The sequence below is a fragment of the Corvus cornix genome, chromosome 2 (assembly GCF_000738735.6).
Source record: "Corvus cornix cornix isolate S_Up_H32 chromosome 2, ASM73873v5, whole genome shotgun sequence".
In the NCBI taxonomy this organism is placed as follows: Eukaryota; Metazoa; Chordata; class Aves; order Passeriformes; family Corvidae; genus Corvus; species Corvus cornix.
This window is the reverse complement of record NC_046333.1, coordinates 67,341,297-67,357,168: the sequence shown is the minus strand read 5'-3', so window position 1 is coordinate 67,357,168 and position 15,872 is coordinate 67,341,297. Positions and strand designations below refer to the sequence as shown.

Sequence of the window (15,872 nt, the reverse complement as noted above, 5' to 3'; positions counted from 1 at the left end):
AAGTCCACAAGGACAGGCAGCTAGTTTCATTGCTTCTGACAGCAAGGTAGTTTAAGCTCTGCTTTCATTTCACCATGTGTGTCCTCATTGATTTTGAAACTGGGAAGGACCTATTAGATATGTTGCATTGGGGTATTGCCAGTAGCTATTGCTTTCAAGACCTTTACACACTGAGATGGGAAGAATGTGTCCATGAAATAGATACTAGAGCCTGTGTGTTTGTGCATGCGTGTGTCAACTTCAGAAGGAAAACGCCTGAATTAGTTAGATCTGTAAACTTAGCTCCCTTTGGGAAAACTCCTCCTCCAGAAACCTTCTACTTTTTCAGAAAACACACATTCTTGTTATTCCAGCTCTCTCATATATTTTGTAATTCCAACATGCAGTGAGATCAGTGTCTGCATTGGCATAAAGGACTCCTGCAATTATGGCACAAATGAGGAATAAAATATCAAGCCTGCTGCACAGATACACAAACTGATCTATAGGAAGGCAGAACATGCTGCTTAACATTCACAAATAACAATGCAGGCGTACCCAGATACATCTTTATCTTTGCTCTTACAGTTTTCACTTAATGGCTTTATTTCGTCAAAGTTCTTCTATATCATAGAAAGAGGCACTTGGAAGACACTTGGAAATTGAAAGGACATCACAACACTTTGCCTCTCTGCTTCCATCCTGCATCCATACCCTGTGATTTCAACTCCACCTCCAAGCTGGACTGAAGTGGGAGATAAACCAGGCACCAGTCCAGAGCATCACTCTGATAGGGAGACAAAGACGTGTGGATGGAGAGCAACTCAGAGGACACATCGCTGACCACCTCTCTTTGCATTGCCTGCTGCACCCCTTGACTCTGTGCCACTTCCAGACTTTCACTGTAGCAAGGTCCATGAGCCCTTTCATCAGCCCTAACTCCCAGCAATTGCCTGTCTTTGTGATTTTAGAGCTCCCTGCTCGCTCCACAGCTAGTAAAGGAAGCAGCCAGGCACCTGGAACTATTAGCAAGTCCCTATTGCTCTCCCGTGGGGTGAGACATGCCCTCCCATCCATTTGCAGAGTTCTCTGGACCAGGAGTGGGGGAAGGGACACGGGACCCACCCCACATCCAGCCATGGCAGCCAAGCTCAGATGGGAGGCACCTGGGGCTCCCAGGTTCGACCCCTCCATGTCCAGCAACTGGGATTTCTCAGATGAATGCTCCTGCCCTGGAACTCACTCCCCTTGGCTGCTGCTCAGACCTTGAGTCTAATAACCCACAGGGCACCATACAAACTTCATTCATTTTGTTTAACCTTCAATTAACTGAGTTTCTTCTACAATTTTTCCCCAAGATTGAGGCCTCCATGGCAAACAGGAATGAGAAACAAACTTCTTAAGTTTTTCTGCTAAAGACAGCAGGGCAGCAAAGTAAATACAGTTACTCCATGCTGTCTAAACCAAAAAACAGTACCGAAATGTGAACAAGAAAACAACCTTAACATTGATAAACCTGAAAGAACTGTCTGTAAAGAGCTGACTGCCTCTGCTTGTCTCTTTGGCAAAGAAAACATTTCAGACGCAGAGCAGGGATATAGCAAAGGGCCAAAATAAAATGCAGAATTAATGTCTTTTTTCTTTAATTTGTAAAAACACCTGCTATGCTAAGGATGCAAGAGAAGTTTTTCTATTTCTTTTCTCTCTGAACAATTGCTAGAGCTGCTGTAGAGACATTTTGCAACTGTGAATACAAAAGGAGGTGGTTTATCTGGCAGTCAAGCTGAGGTTCCCATGATGAAGGTCTGATGACTCTGGCACTGGCATGCACATGCCAGCTACTCCCTCCTGTGATCCTCTGTGCTGCAGCTCACCCAGTCTCTCTTTTTTTTTCCCATGTCATGATTTTGTCATAAAGTTTCTGAACCCCTTGCCTGTGGCTTCAGATTGTCTCCTGCCTCAAGTGAAGGGACTGCCTCTGGGAAAGACAGCCTAGCTAAAGGGTCATTGTCCCAGTTACCAGGATGAAGTAGGGGAGGGGAGAGATTTAAGGGATTTTAAAGTGTTCCCTGTAATTTGACAGTTATTAGTCATGTACCAGCCCTCCTAGTGCCTCCAGCTCCTTCATAACTAGGTACATACCTGCAGAACTCCAAGGGTTTCTATGGAGCTACATAAGGTGAAAAGAAAAAAACCCGAATGGTTCCCAAAGTACTTCAAAATTAATTGGCTAGATTGTGGTCTTGAGGTTTGTTGAGCTTTTTCAAAAATCCTGACAATTTCTGTGGCCCAAAGCAGGGTAGAGCTGACTTTCAGAGTCAGCATGGTTGGAGCTCGTTGCATTTCCTCCAAGATAAAAGAGAGAATCATTTCACACTTTGCCCGGATTTGCAGTAACACTGGAGGTATGTGAATCACGATGATAAATGTTGCAATGCACAGCAGACTCCTGATTCAAAGTCTTCTCTTTATGAATCTTTCCTATCTCTAAGAGAGTATGATGTAGCTCTTGGGTAGATCCCAGATGTGGAATCCCACTTCAGCACAAACCCCACTGAGACCTTTGTGGCAGAGAGGAGTCCTCTCTTCCTGGCCAGACAGTGCAAACACAGCTCAAACACGCTCATCTCCTTTGGGCTGGACCTGGTGAGGCCTGAAAAAAGGAAGAAATGAGCACTACACTTTTGGTGCCTCAGCCACAGAAAAGGACAATCTGTGCGTGGTTAACACCTATTAACTCAACCATTAATGGTCCATACACTAGGCTTTCAGCTCTGCATATTTTCAGTTTGGTCCCTGGTAAGGCAAGGTAGCATCCACCACAGATAAGGCCTCTGTGCTTTGGGGGAACCAGGCAAAACCCTGTGACTTCAGAATCTAGATCTGCATCCATATTTTGTAGCTACCTCCCAGCCCTGCTTTGCAGTAACAGTTTTGGAAAACACCATTACAAGAAGAAGGGAAAATCAAAAGTTTCCTGCTCTGCATGATGAAGATCCCACTTGGGAAATCACCTACCTCACTACTCCTGCAAACGAGATGCCAGGCATAAATATTTCACCCAACTGAAAGTAAATACAGATCCTTCTGCTAAACCTGCAGTTCCAGAAAGACAAACATAAAAAGACTTAAATGAAGATGTGAGGCCAAAAATGAACTTCAGCAGCATAAGCAGGCACGGTGCTAGGGAGCACAGAGGAGTAGAGGTGAAATCATTTAGCAAGAGTACATGGTGGGAATTTGAGTGACTCACAGGAGCAGCAGCTTTCATTATTTCAAACCATTGAAAAACACCCTTGGTCCCCACACCAGGGTGTGGCTGCACATATTGAAGGTGTCTCAGGTTTCAAGTGGCAGAGGCATCCTTGGGGCACCTGGGTACCCCTGGGACTCCTCCCTGCCCCCTTGATTCCCGATGGAGTGGCAGGATCTGCACATGCTCTGGAGAGCTGCCCACATCCCTGCTGTTTCAGGCAATCCATGCGGCAGGGGAGGCAGCCCCCTGCCCGGGGTGCACTCCTGTGGGGGTACACTGGCAAAGGGGATCAGCCTGTGTGTTGCTGTGAAGACAAAACTTTGATCTTCCATCTTCTGAAAAAAGTAAAGTGGGAAGGATAGAGAGGGGAGAGGAGGTCACAGAGCACATAACCACACAGAAATATTGCCCATCACCTGGGAATCCCCTGAACATGGGAGAGGGCTTCCTTTGCCAGAAAGCTCAGCCAGCTGTTTTCCCAAAGGGCTCTTTGGGGTTACAAGTATCTACACATAACAAGGAGCATCTTTTAGCCTGCTCTGCTTTTTATTAAGGACTTAGTAAGCACTTTCTTAATTCATTTAGTGACATCTTTCCTTCATTTCCCAAAGCCAGTCACCCACTGAAATTACTGACCTTAGTAAACACCAAAAAAAAGAGTACCACTCTTTTAATGAAAAAGCTTGGCATTAGTTCGCAGTAACAACTGCAGAATCCTTATGGAAGAAGCCAATTAAGCAATAAAGCACAATAAAGTACAGCCTATTACGCTAACATAATAATTCACACCTACAGTATTGCTACTAGAATCACACCTGCAGTGTTGCATAAAGCCAAAAGCCAGGAACTGTTAAAACAAGCCAGCCAGTTTATTATTACGATATAATTTCTGCCTGGGGATACAGTGCAGAAAAGATAAAATATTGGTATGTATTCTTATTTGAGTGTGAACAAAAATCTGGATTTTCAAAGGGAAATGAACAAGTGGTTTAAGAGTAAAGTCAGATGGAGCTTGATTCATTTAAAACTATACAAGGCCAAATGCTGACAATTAGCTAGTGGGGTGGGGGTCTGCAGTAGAAGAGGAAAGGAGTGGATGAGGTGACACCATGGCATCTCGCATCTGGTCTGTGGCCTGCTCTCATGGGGCAGGTATTTAGCTGACCTTAGCTGAAGGACCTCATTGAAGCCAACAGAGCTATTATGTACATAGAGCTAGCTGCTGGGCTGGAAGTAATTTGATAGAAAAAAAATTAAGTGCTTAGTCAAAATATCTAGCATGCTTTCCCTTTGAAATATCCCCCAGTGATAACTATCATAATTATACTTCCTTGCTCAGGTTGGTTACAGAGGAATTAGGCAGTCGTCACCCATCCTTGCTCTGTGAAGAGTTTCAGCTGAGTTAAAGGCATGGGACATGGCACTGCTCAACTGTGTCAGCAGCAGGTCATCCCATCCTAAAGCACTCCCAAACAAGGAATAATTAAAAACTAAAAAGATCCAGAGACAGTAGAGACCCCCTCTCTTACGGCACTCCCCAGATAGCTCAGAAAACAAAAGAAAGGTGTTGTTTTATTACAGCATGCATGGGGCTGGATGTTCCCATTTCACTTGGTTATGACCCTAATTGAACCAGTTCCAGGACATAAATGAGGGAGTGGTGCTCTGGTACTTGGGAAATACCTTTTCCATTTAGAATTTTGGCCAGCCAGAGAGCAGATGTAGCCTGCTCCTGCTCTAACACCTGGCAGTTTCTGGGGGCCATGGGGAAGCTGAATGCTGGCATTCAGTCTTAGTGCACCTGTAACAGTGCCTGGAGCTGCCCCTGGCATTACAGGCAAAACAAAGGCACTGCCCATTCCCACACACTGGCTAAGAAACCTGCTCCTTACTGTGGGCTCCTTGGCAAGTGGGGCCCTGACTAACAAGTCCCACAGCTTTTGTGTCTCCTCATTGCCCTGATGGCCCGAGGCTGGTCACCTCAGCCCTGCTGTCACATCCTCCTCCTGCCTGGCCTCCCCTGCCTCTGCTTTCCTGTCTGTCTGGCAAGCTGCCACAGAAACAACTTCCCCTTCCCACTGCTCCGACCTTGTCCCCAGGTGCCCCTGGAGCCAATGGTCATACCAGATCTGCAGTATGGAGGCTGCAGCCACCTTTCCTGGTAACACTTTAACTCTAAGCAGCCAGCCAGGCAGGTGAAAGGTCAGGGTGGTCCCTTGCATCGCCCCTGCTGACAGAGTCCATTTCCCTGGTGTGGCACACCGAGGTCCCACATACAGTCAGCCTCCTCAGACTGGATGGACAAGGGTGTCCATCCTGCCCATCTCCTAGTCTGCATTGTGGATCCCCAAGAGTACCTTTGGGACAACAGCCAGGGATGATCCTTGCCCACCACCAGATACAGAGGACTGGAGGGCACTTGACCTAAAGCCATGTCCCTGTGCCCTAGATGGCCGCCTCAGATCTCCAGGCCATGGCAGTCTCCAGGACTCCATGTGTGACAAAACCCAGGGATCCAGGCGCTCCGTGAGGAGCTGAACATAGAACCTGGTGGAAACCCCATAAATTAAAGTCCACTGAGTTATTCAGGATTACCACTAATTAGTTAAACAAACCTTACCCTCTGACTTCCATGGAGACTCAGAGGCCCCAACCTCCACTGCTTCTCTCTGGAGCTGAGAAGTTATCAGGGGCACTTCCCTCAAAACTGGGTTGTCTTACAGCATTTTTCTGTGGCACTGTTTGCTTTGGTCTGAGGATTTCTGTGTGCAAAACAAACGAAAAAAATAAATAAACCCAAAACACAACAAATAAGTAGATAATTTCTAGGAACAAATTAATGGTTTTAGGGACCATTTAGAAGGGGGTGAAAACAAAAAACAGTGAGGGACTTTAGAAATGCCTGGAACATGCCCAGAGCTTGTGCTAAAGTGAAATGGGGTGAAAACGGGTCAGATATTTTCTTTTAAATTTGTATTCTACCTGTTTAAGTGGCTCCTTGAAAACTTGTAACAGCCAAAAGTGCGTTTCACAGCTCTGAATTCCGAAGGGAAGTAAAAGTTATCTGGTCGTCCTCTGCTTTTTTTTTGTGAAACAACTTCCCTTTACAGAGGTGTATGCTGTGCTCCACTCAGCTCCCAAGCTGCACTGCTGAACTACCACACATACATACAATTAATTCTAAAACCTAGGGAAACAGGGGAAGGGGAGTGACACTCTTTTTTTTTTCTTTTTAAGAAGCCTTTTCTAAAGATGCAGCAAGGGGCGGGGGGGGGGGGGGGGAGGAAGTGCAGAAAGACACATTTGATATTAAAACCAGATGTGGAAAGGGGGAAAAAATTAGGTTTGTGCCAACCAGCATCAAGGAGAATTTTTTATGTTTCAGCTTCAGAGTTGAATCTGCAGCACGCCGCACCACATGCTGATATCCGTCAGTCTAATGACTACGGCATCTCAGCAGCAGAACACTCCTGCCAGCAGAGAGAAGGGAGTTGGTAAACTAATATCAACCTCTTCTCGCTGTCTATTACGGTAGAACCTTTGGGACAGTTAGTGAAAACTGGTTCAAACTGTGCTGCCGTCTAAACTTCAGACTCATTGAAAAGCCTGCCTTGGCCCCAGGCCAAAGTCCAGGGTTTTATTACCAGTCTCATGTCTTTCTGTCCCCTGCCTTCCATTACCCATTTATTTTCTTTAGCTTCTTATATTAAAAAAAAAGAAAGAAAAAAAAAAGAAAAAAAGTATCCTTATACTACAACTATCTTAACAAATCCGGGTACATGTCACAGACCTCGTTAATTGATTCCACATCCAAAACAGAAGACTTGGGCTATTTTTGTTGTTCAAAGCTGTACATTGGCCAACATCCTCTGCATATAATTAACCCCCTATTTCCATGGAATCTCTGCATTAACTTATTACAGTCTCAGCTGGTAATGAACTCCCAGGAGAAGTCCACACACAAACACTGTCCATTGGCTTCGCTGCCCACGTGGATTAAACAAAAATTAATCTCATCTATTTGGTTATTCATTTGGTGTCTTTAAATTGGAGGCATTTTTCTGCTTCGTTTGATGCACACAAAGAAAGAGGGATCTGGCTACTGAACTTTATCCAGAAACATCCATGTGTGGAGCAGATTAATGGGAACTTTTCATACCCATAATAGCTTTACAGCAGTGAAGTAGAACACGCAGTTCTCCCCGGGTGACTATAATGCTCTAGGAGACAGGGAAAACAAATGTGGCTAGAAGATAGCAATGTTTTGCTCATCAAGTGCTGTGTAGTTTAGACATCATTAAAGTGACATGTTTAGAACTGAACCTGGGGGGAACTCACATTTTGTTAATGTGGAGGTCTTTTTGTTTTGTTTCATTTTGTTTTGCTTTGTTTTTTGTGGTCCAGTCAAACTTTTGGACACTGAAATAAAAAGAAGGATGTGACAGATAAGAGATGTCCCAAAACAGCTGCTGGTATCAAGTGACCACATGTAAAATGGTAAAAGGGAATCGACAGGCAGACTAGTAAGGAAAAGCAGTGGAAGCAGCAGGACTTACTGATTCTGTCTCTACCTGCTTCCCACCAGAAACGGTGATTTCTAAATAAAGAGTGCAGAACAGATATTTTTATATCACTTATAGCTTAACTGGTAGCAACCACCTAGCTGAAATCCCAGAGAGGGAGGTCCTTCTCCAGGCTTTGCGCTGACCACGGCTCAACCACCTTACTGCTGTATGCCTCATTTTCCCCATGGGATAAGCCAGGGTAAGAATAGCAGCGTCCTCTGGAAAATGCTCTGAGAGCAACTAGGGAAGAAGACCTCAAGTGGATAACTCTAAATAAACTCACTTCTCCTCTGCCTCCTCTCCCCCTCTCAAACTCTTTCTCAAAAAGAGAAAAGGCTCTTGGGTTTTGGGGTTGCAGTCTTCAACAGCACTCATCTTTATACCATGTGGGGATCTCTCTGGTCCATGGGGATCACATGGAGGCGTCCTGAAGAGGTGTCATGGGGACTAATGGTGTCTTCTCCCTGCCATGGGCACAAAAGCTGCTTCTTGACATCAACTGGCTTCGTCAGGTCAAAAGCATCATGGTCATTCCATCTGTGCTAAGGAACTTCCTCAACCAGACCCTTACAAATTCATGCTCTAACTTCCGTGGACAGTAATAATCCCATTTCTTGCATGAGATCCAAATGTAGCAAACCTGCCTTTCCCGTAAATGCCCCTCCCTGCCTCTCATGTGATTTTGGTTCTATTTAGAAAATACTCGTTACTTGGAAAGGTATTTATGCAAATTTTCAGTTGAGGGTGTGCCGTGTGCTGTGAAAACCCACAGTACTGCCTAAGTCACCCCTCGCACAATATTCCTGCTGTTGTAGGACCTTCTGGAAGAGGAGCAGACCTGGCCACATGCTTCAGGGCCCTCAGGATTTCCCTGGCCCAAACAAGTGCTCCTCTTCCTGCAAGCCAGGGATGGAGCCCCTCCGAGACCAGCACCTTGAGGCCACCTCAGAAGTGGCCTGAGCAGACTGAAGGACAACCTGCAGCACAGCATATTCCTCACAAGGGAGCTGCCAGCCAGGATGAATGCTGGACAAAACCTCTGCCTTTCTCTGAAATGCCATCATTTTCAGCCTGAGCTTTTCAGGCTCACCTGGTACTTGCTCAGGTGCTTAAAGGTTGCAGTGGCAATTCCCTGCCTATCAGCACCCAAGCCAGCTGGATTAAACTTCCCTGGCATCTGTCCATGCGCGTCAAAGCCTTGGGCAGCCATGCAGACAATCGCCTTTGACAAGCAGGGGCAGATGGGCTTGGAGGAAGGTGAGTGTGGTGGCCTAGCTCCTTCTTGGAGGCACCTCTCCCCTCCTGCCCCCCACTTCTCCAGCTAGCATCCCCCCCAGGCAGCAGGGCTGAGGCAGCAGCCAGCTGTTTCCCCCCACATCCCCAGCAGCTGCTGTCCCCCTGCCACCTCAACATCCCGCTGGCATGGTGAGCTACATCAGTGGGAAAGCAGCCAGGGGTCACTGGTGTATGGCAAAAAGCAAAAATGATCAATGTGCCATCTCTGCAAACAGCCTGGAGCTCCACAATGCAGGAAGCACACATGGGTGAAGCCCCTCATGGAGGAGGGGACTACCTGCCCTGCACCTCAGCTTTACAGGAGGGAGCAGCAGGAGCCGTGTACCTTGGAATACTTGTTTCAGATGTACCTGAACAGAAAGCATTAAAAATCACTGAAGGGCCTGGGAAAAGGGGGTTTAGAGAGAGCATTCACATCCATGGCCTTAAGTGCTCTTCACCTGAAAACCACTTGCTGAGATGTTGCCATGACTCTCATGGCAATGCCTCTAGGGCGGTGTGTCCTGGGGTGTCCTTGCCACTCATCTCCTGCAGTTTGAAAGATGAGCAACAGGGCTGTGACTGGGCACCCCATGCCTTCCATGGTGTTTTCAGGCTGGACAGAGAATGGATAGGCTTTGTTCATCCAACAAAGATCTCCATTCACTTCTGATAGGCTGCCACAACCTACTGCCAAAAAAGAAGGAGAGCAGAAAGCAAACGGTGTACAGAAAATGGAAATCAGGCTTGAGGACAAATACCAAAGCCAGTGAGGATGTGGCTGAGACCCACCCACTTCTGCAAAGCAGCTTTGCAAGTTCTTTTGCCACCAATATTTAACCAGTCAACCAGTTCATCTAGTCAGCTACGTCAGCAAGCACCTCTGCTCCAACCACACTGCTCTGGTCCTCCAAGCAGTTCTGTTCAGCGCTGCTCAGGCACACCTCTGCCAGCTGGAAATGCACTGGCTCAGGTACTGAAGCCATGCAAAAGAGCAGCAAGGCACGGGGATCAGCTAGCTGCTGGAGGCTGACACAAGTTCTCCAACACAGCTGCCCAGCTCGCCTTTTTCCAGGCACAGGGTGCCTTTTTCCAGGCACAGGGTGTCTCTGGCTAGATTACAGAGAGCAGAGCACAGCTATGACCAGTCCAGGGCACAGCAAGAAGAGGAAGCAAAGCAGAAGTGTCACGTATGCTTACTGCATCAAACCCAACATCTGAAGGACACTGCTGTCATTGACTGCACATGGATAATTTCTGCAGGCAAACACACCAGTTGGACGTGTCCAGGCCCGTGTTCATTACCAGCGTGGAGATGAAGTTGGTGGGATTCCTGCAGTGCTGAATTACTTGGCTCATTACAAGCACACATTCTCACATACAAGTTTTTGCACCAGAGTGCAAAAAACATTGTGTAAGAATTGTGACTTTAAGATCAGGATTGCACCTAATCTAGCAGTCTTACTTTCACAGTTCCCACGAAAACAACAGTGTGATTGCCCTTTATTCAACATTTACTAATGCTTCTAAAATACTGGGAAGAATTTCACTAATCATCCATTTCCTTACGCTTCACAAAGGAGCTGAAATAAACCCTGAAAAATTACAAGACGTGCAACAACCAGCGGAGGTCTGTAAGCTGCACCAGTTAAGTAACCAGCCAGCAGATTACAGCACAAAAACCCTTTCAAAGGGAACTCGATAGCGGAGCATCGCTGAGAACTCCATGAATGAAGACTGCCAAGTTGCCTCTGAGGGAGGATTTTGCTGAAAGTCAATGAGACCCTAGGGGAGAGATTTAGGGAATTCACTTCTCATTCAGCCTGAAGTCTTCTCAAAGCAACTTGGATATCCACACCGATATCCAAAGCCTCCTGCTCAAGCACCCAAAATTCAGACCACCCACAGCTTTCACACACATTCAGGCCCCCCAGGAGAGTCGAGGTTTGCCTAGTGGATCCAGAGTTTCCCACTTCTCCACTTCTCATATTTCCTGACCCCATGGAAATTACCCTCAGCACAGGAGGGAGCTGCCTGTATTAGCAGGGAATGTAGCCTGGAGAGGAAGACGAGGAGAAAGCAACTGCTACTGCTCTTCAGCCGACCTGACCACCCTGCGAGCTCTGCAAGGCTCTGCAGGGAAGAGCATGAACCTCGGGGAACCCGTGGCACACATGATTGCCAGGTGACATCTTCCCAGGAATCTGGTGAAGGGTCGACTGATGGAAACAGTGACCAGGCAGCAGACTGGAAACCCTGGGATTTCAAATGCTTCCTTGAAGTTTAAAACTTGATGGCATCCATCACACGCTTCCCAATTAGACTCCCGCGATCACCATGCATTTTTTCTTTACTGTCTATGGTGCCCTGGATGAAAGATACCAATCCATCCAAAATCACAGAAGAATGCTATAAAAAGTCCCAATAAGCTGTTGGGACCCAGTAATTTCTATGAATTCCATTTACTGATTTTAAGTTCAGGGAAGAAAAAACAGGAAATTGATCTACAGTAAAAGCAGACAATGCTGTGTCAGGAAATAGTAGAACTTCCCTATTTATCAAGCTGGGAAATGTCAGCTGGGGTTTTATAACCCAACATTTATGTGTCAAAAAGTAAAATTCACAGCAGAGCCAGGTTTCCAAAAGTTTATCTACACAGTTGCAAGCCTTGTGTAGACATGAGGAAGTTCTCCCAGCTCAACAAAAAACATGGTTTTTGAAGTGAGTTATTCAGGCCAGCTCTGTGAATGTGTATTTAATTTTCAGTTTATTTTGGTTTAGCTTAAAATTCACTTCAAAATCAATTATTCTGGTTTCAAACCAAGCTGTCCACTTTGTAACAGTTTTAAACTTTGCTCTCAGTTGTGGAAAGCAACTTTCCCACAGAGCAGAGGACAGGACAAGTTTTAATTCACACCTTTGTTTATTTGTGAACTCCTGTGTGGAACTAGTCTTATTTTAGAATAAAAGCACTCATGCAGGGACTCAAGTAACAAGAGAGTTAGAGCCCATTTAACTATTTCTGAACATTTTGTGTGTATGCCAGCTTTGTATCACAACACCTACTCTGTATGCCAGTTCTGATGTCATGACACAGCTCGTTGTAATAGATTATTTGGGGATTAAAACCAAAACAAACAGGTATTATGAGGAAAAAATATTGCCACATGAGGGCATGCTTCATCTTTTTCAAAAGCTTGCCTTTTCGACTCCAATCTTAGGCAAGTTGCATTTTAAGACCTAGTTTTAGAAAAAGGAAAACTCAGGTTTTATTTATGATTTGCTAGCTTTGTAACATACCAATTAAGTGCAAAATTAGCACAAACTTTGAAAAGGAACATTCTTTGCTTCCATCTGTGGTCATACTATTTTCCTGTGGTGACAGCAATATGCACTTTGGGCTCAGGGCAGAGGAGATGAGCTATCTCAATGCATAATACTCATGTTCTGTACCACGTTGTGCAAATAAGCACAGGACACAAAATCCAAACACAAAGTTATGAAAGACATAAATTTCACCTTTTGTCCAATGCGAACAGCTTCCCAGCCAACCAGGCACGTCAAGGCAAAAGGAGGCATCTCTTTGCTGTTCTCTTGCAAAAGAAGGGCAGGGTTGTGGGATTCCCCAGGGTTTCCCAGCTCTAACACATCACTGGATCTGTGTCCTCCCAGATAAGACTGAGTCTGCACCCCCTTGACTGTGAGACTGCTGCCAAACCTGCAGTATACCTTTCTGGGGATTCCTCAAGTCACATGATCCCCTCAACAAAGTGTGCCCTGCTAAGTCCCTCTTTCAGGCAAAACTACCATCATCGGGCTTTCAGAGCCTGCCAGGTCATTTGTGGTAACAGCCCAGAAATTAATTAGGTCTGCAGACCATACTGATGGGCAGCAAGAAGTTAATCTGTCCACCTAGACAGCTGCACCAGAGCAGGAATCCTGAGGGCCACAAACCTTCTCCGGCCCTGAAAGGAGGATTTTGGACCCATGGTGAGCACAGTGATTAATTAGGAAACAACAGCATCCAAGGGTTTGAGTCACTAGAAGTAATACTTCTTCTAGTGAGTCAGAGTAGCTGCACATTCTTGCTTCCTGGAAACTTGAGTACTTAAACATGCAACATCCCACTCCAGTATCATGTCTGTGTCATGGAAATGATTCCACAAAACCTTAGGTTTCTCCCAGCTAATTCTATTCTCTAGCCAGTATCCACTGATACTCAACATGCTATGGGATCTGGCTTGAGGTGATTTGTTAAAATTAAATGGGAGGGTGTTTTCCCACATTCCAGAGGAGCAGGGTCACACACTAAGTTTCAGAGCCTGCCACTCACCTGACCTGGGCTCAGCAATTCCTGCCAGAGGAGCACCAGATCCTGTAGCCTTCATCCTTGGCTGATCCAGGGAAGCAGGAAGCTGCAGAAGCTGTATCCCTCCCTCACAGCACACGGCTGCACAATTTTATAAGTCTGAGCTTGTGCTGACTAAGATGTTCGCACTGGCGATAAAAGCCAGCTCACAGGGGAAATCTTTCTTCAGCTTCTCCCTTTATCCAAGAGATGTAAATTCACTGTGTGTGTCTTTCACCACCGCACCCATGCTCCAAGATGACTTCATCCAGCCACGACAAGACAGACGAAACACGAATGCTCCGATGCTTGTGAAGACAGGTGCAGCAAAAGCCAGAGGTGGAGCAGTAAATAAGTTGAGAGGCAGGCTTTTTATCCAATGATATGGACAATATTAAATTCCCACATATTTTTTGTTGTTGTTAACATATTTCAATTATGAAATTGAAAGATGCCAGGCTTTATGTTCTCACTGTAGAATATCACAGGAAAATGTGCTGTGGTATTGGATGGGAGCATCACAGGTATTCTGTACTAATGGTGACTATGATTTTTCTCTTTCTTCTATGATTGTACCAAAAGTAGTTTTGAATTTATGCCAGAGCACATAAATACCTGGACATTACATTTCCACTATGCCCCTGGACAAATAGACCTGAAGGAGCAAAAACCCTGAATGTTTAGGCAGGGCTCAAGTTTCTCAACTCCTTTGCCAGGCCATGAACTACTTTTTTTGTGCACCTCCTGGCTTCTCCACCGGCTTTTGCACCACAGCCTGAACCCACACATCCTCCCAGGCCATCACTCCTCCAGAGCCCTGCAGCTCCTGGTGGAGCTGCAGCTGGGCACCCCTGCCCACTGGTTTCTGCTGCTGCCCCTTCCTCAAGGACTTTGCACAGCCACCCGGTCACCAGGACCTGGAAAAGCTGCAGTGCAATTTGCTACTGGGTTGGAAAGAGAAGCTGGATCCCCCAGAAATAAAAGCAAGGGCAGGGAGATGACCAGGCTGTCCTGCTGAGTGTTAAGGGAGAAGAGAGGTTCCCCACTCGCTTGCCTGGCCCCTGATATGCCCAGCAGCAATGTTATCTGCACCTCTGAGCATCCCAGGCTTGCGTGGCATTGGGAGATAAAGGATTCTATCATATCTTTAAAGAGAGACAGGCTGTGTGAGAGGCGGCCTGTGGCCCCATCTCAGAACTGGCAGGAAAAAGTCAGAGTGTGTGGGAGCAGGAGTGAGGGACACCTGAGTCACACATGGTAAGACCAGCCTGGCACAGGCACTCATCCAGCTGGGGCAGCAGGATGGCCCTCCCACAGCTTCCTCTGCTGCACAGTTTTCTACATGCAGGAATGAACTCCAGCACCCAAGGAACAACCTTCCCACCAAGCAGGCAGGGAGCTGTAGAGAGCAGGGTGAAAGGGACTGTCAGTCTGAAGAGCACTCAGGGGAGAGAAGTAAAAATGATGGAGCTGAGATAATAAATAAAAGAACAAAGTGAAAATAAACAGAGTGAAATAAAAAAATTAATACCTAAAAAATAAAGGGGAAGGAGACGTAGCCACATTCTCACTGGCTCCTGCCTCAGCAGCACAGTCCTCTCCTAGCTCATGGAAGGCCAAGAGTGGGTCTCACAGGGCTTTGTCCCTGTGAGAACATCACAGAGTGGACAGATCCCACAGCAGGAGCCTCCTCTGGACAGTAAAGGAGCTGACCTCTACCCACAGTGGACAAGGAGGCTGCCCCACGACCAGGTGGGTGACAAAGGGGCCTCCACTCTCCCTGATCTCCTGGGACCCAGCCTGACCCATGCCACCATTTCAGAGGTGGCTCTGGCTGAGAGTCAACAGGAAATCAACACCCCGGTCAAAGGCTGGAGCAGCTCAGGGGTGACAGTGAGCCTCCTGGCAGAGCTAGTGCCACTACTGCTCCCAGGAAAACACAGGAGGGGAAAACACTTCCTTCTTCAGTTCATGCCATCCTGGATTATGCAGGACAAGGACATTTGACATCACCTGCCCATCCAGGTGGCCTGTGTCACCCAGGACAAAATCTTCAGGGAACATAAGAAGGCACATAAGAAGAGATGCTCTCTTTCCTATGTCCACAATGTCCAAGGCATTGGCTGGCTCACCAGCTTCCCCAAAACACACTGGTAGGATGCCCCTGCAGCAGGGGCAGGATGGGAAATCTACAGGTCTTTGATTTCATCTGAGCTTTGGGGTTATTTCTGACCAGCCACCACTTCAGCGGGTGGCACTCTAGCCTGTGCGCCAGCATGTGCACTCTGCCAAAACCTGCCCCTTTTTCACATCACTGCAAGCACGGCCTGCCTGGGAGGGCTCACTGAGGCCTGAGGAGGAAGGGAAACAGCAACATTAAGCTTAAAAGGCAAAATCACAGCAGGATTCAGGCACTGAAGTTCCTTTGGTGCCACTGAAAATCCCATTC

At 46.6% G+C, this 15,872-nt stretch overlaps 1 long non-coding RNA gene across 7 annotated transcripts in view; it reads right to left on the bottom strand.

Moving 5' to 3' along the window:
• LOC104691376 overlaps positions 1 to 13,498 on the bottom strand; it is a 41,239-nt gene extending 27,741 nt beyond the window's left edge. For 6 of the 7 annotated variants that reach the window (XR_002046255.3, XR_005601495.1, XR_005601498.1 and 3 more), the window contains exons 1-2: positions 13,409 to 13,498; positions 5,856 to 5,997 (exon numbers count right to left, since the gene is read on the bottom strand). This is a non-coding gene — a long non-coding RNA (uncharacterized LOC104691376). Of the gene's footprint in view, positions 1 to 5,855; positions 5,998 to 6,217; positions 6,378 to 13,408 lie in introns of those variants that run through there. The other variant, XR_005601497.1, reaches the window with a different exon arrangement.
• Between the last annotated feature and the right edge of the window lie 2,374 nt (positions 13,499 to 15,872).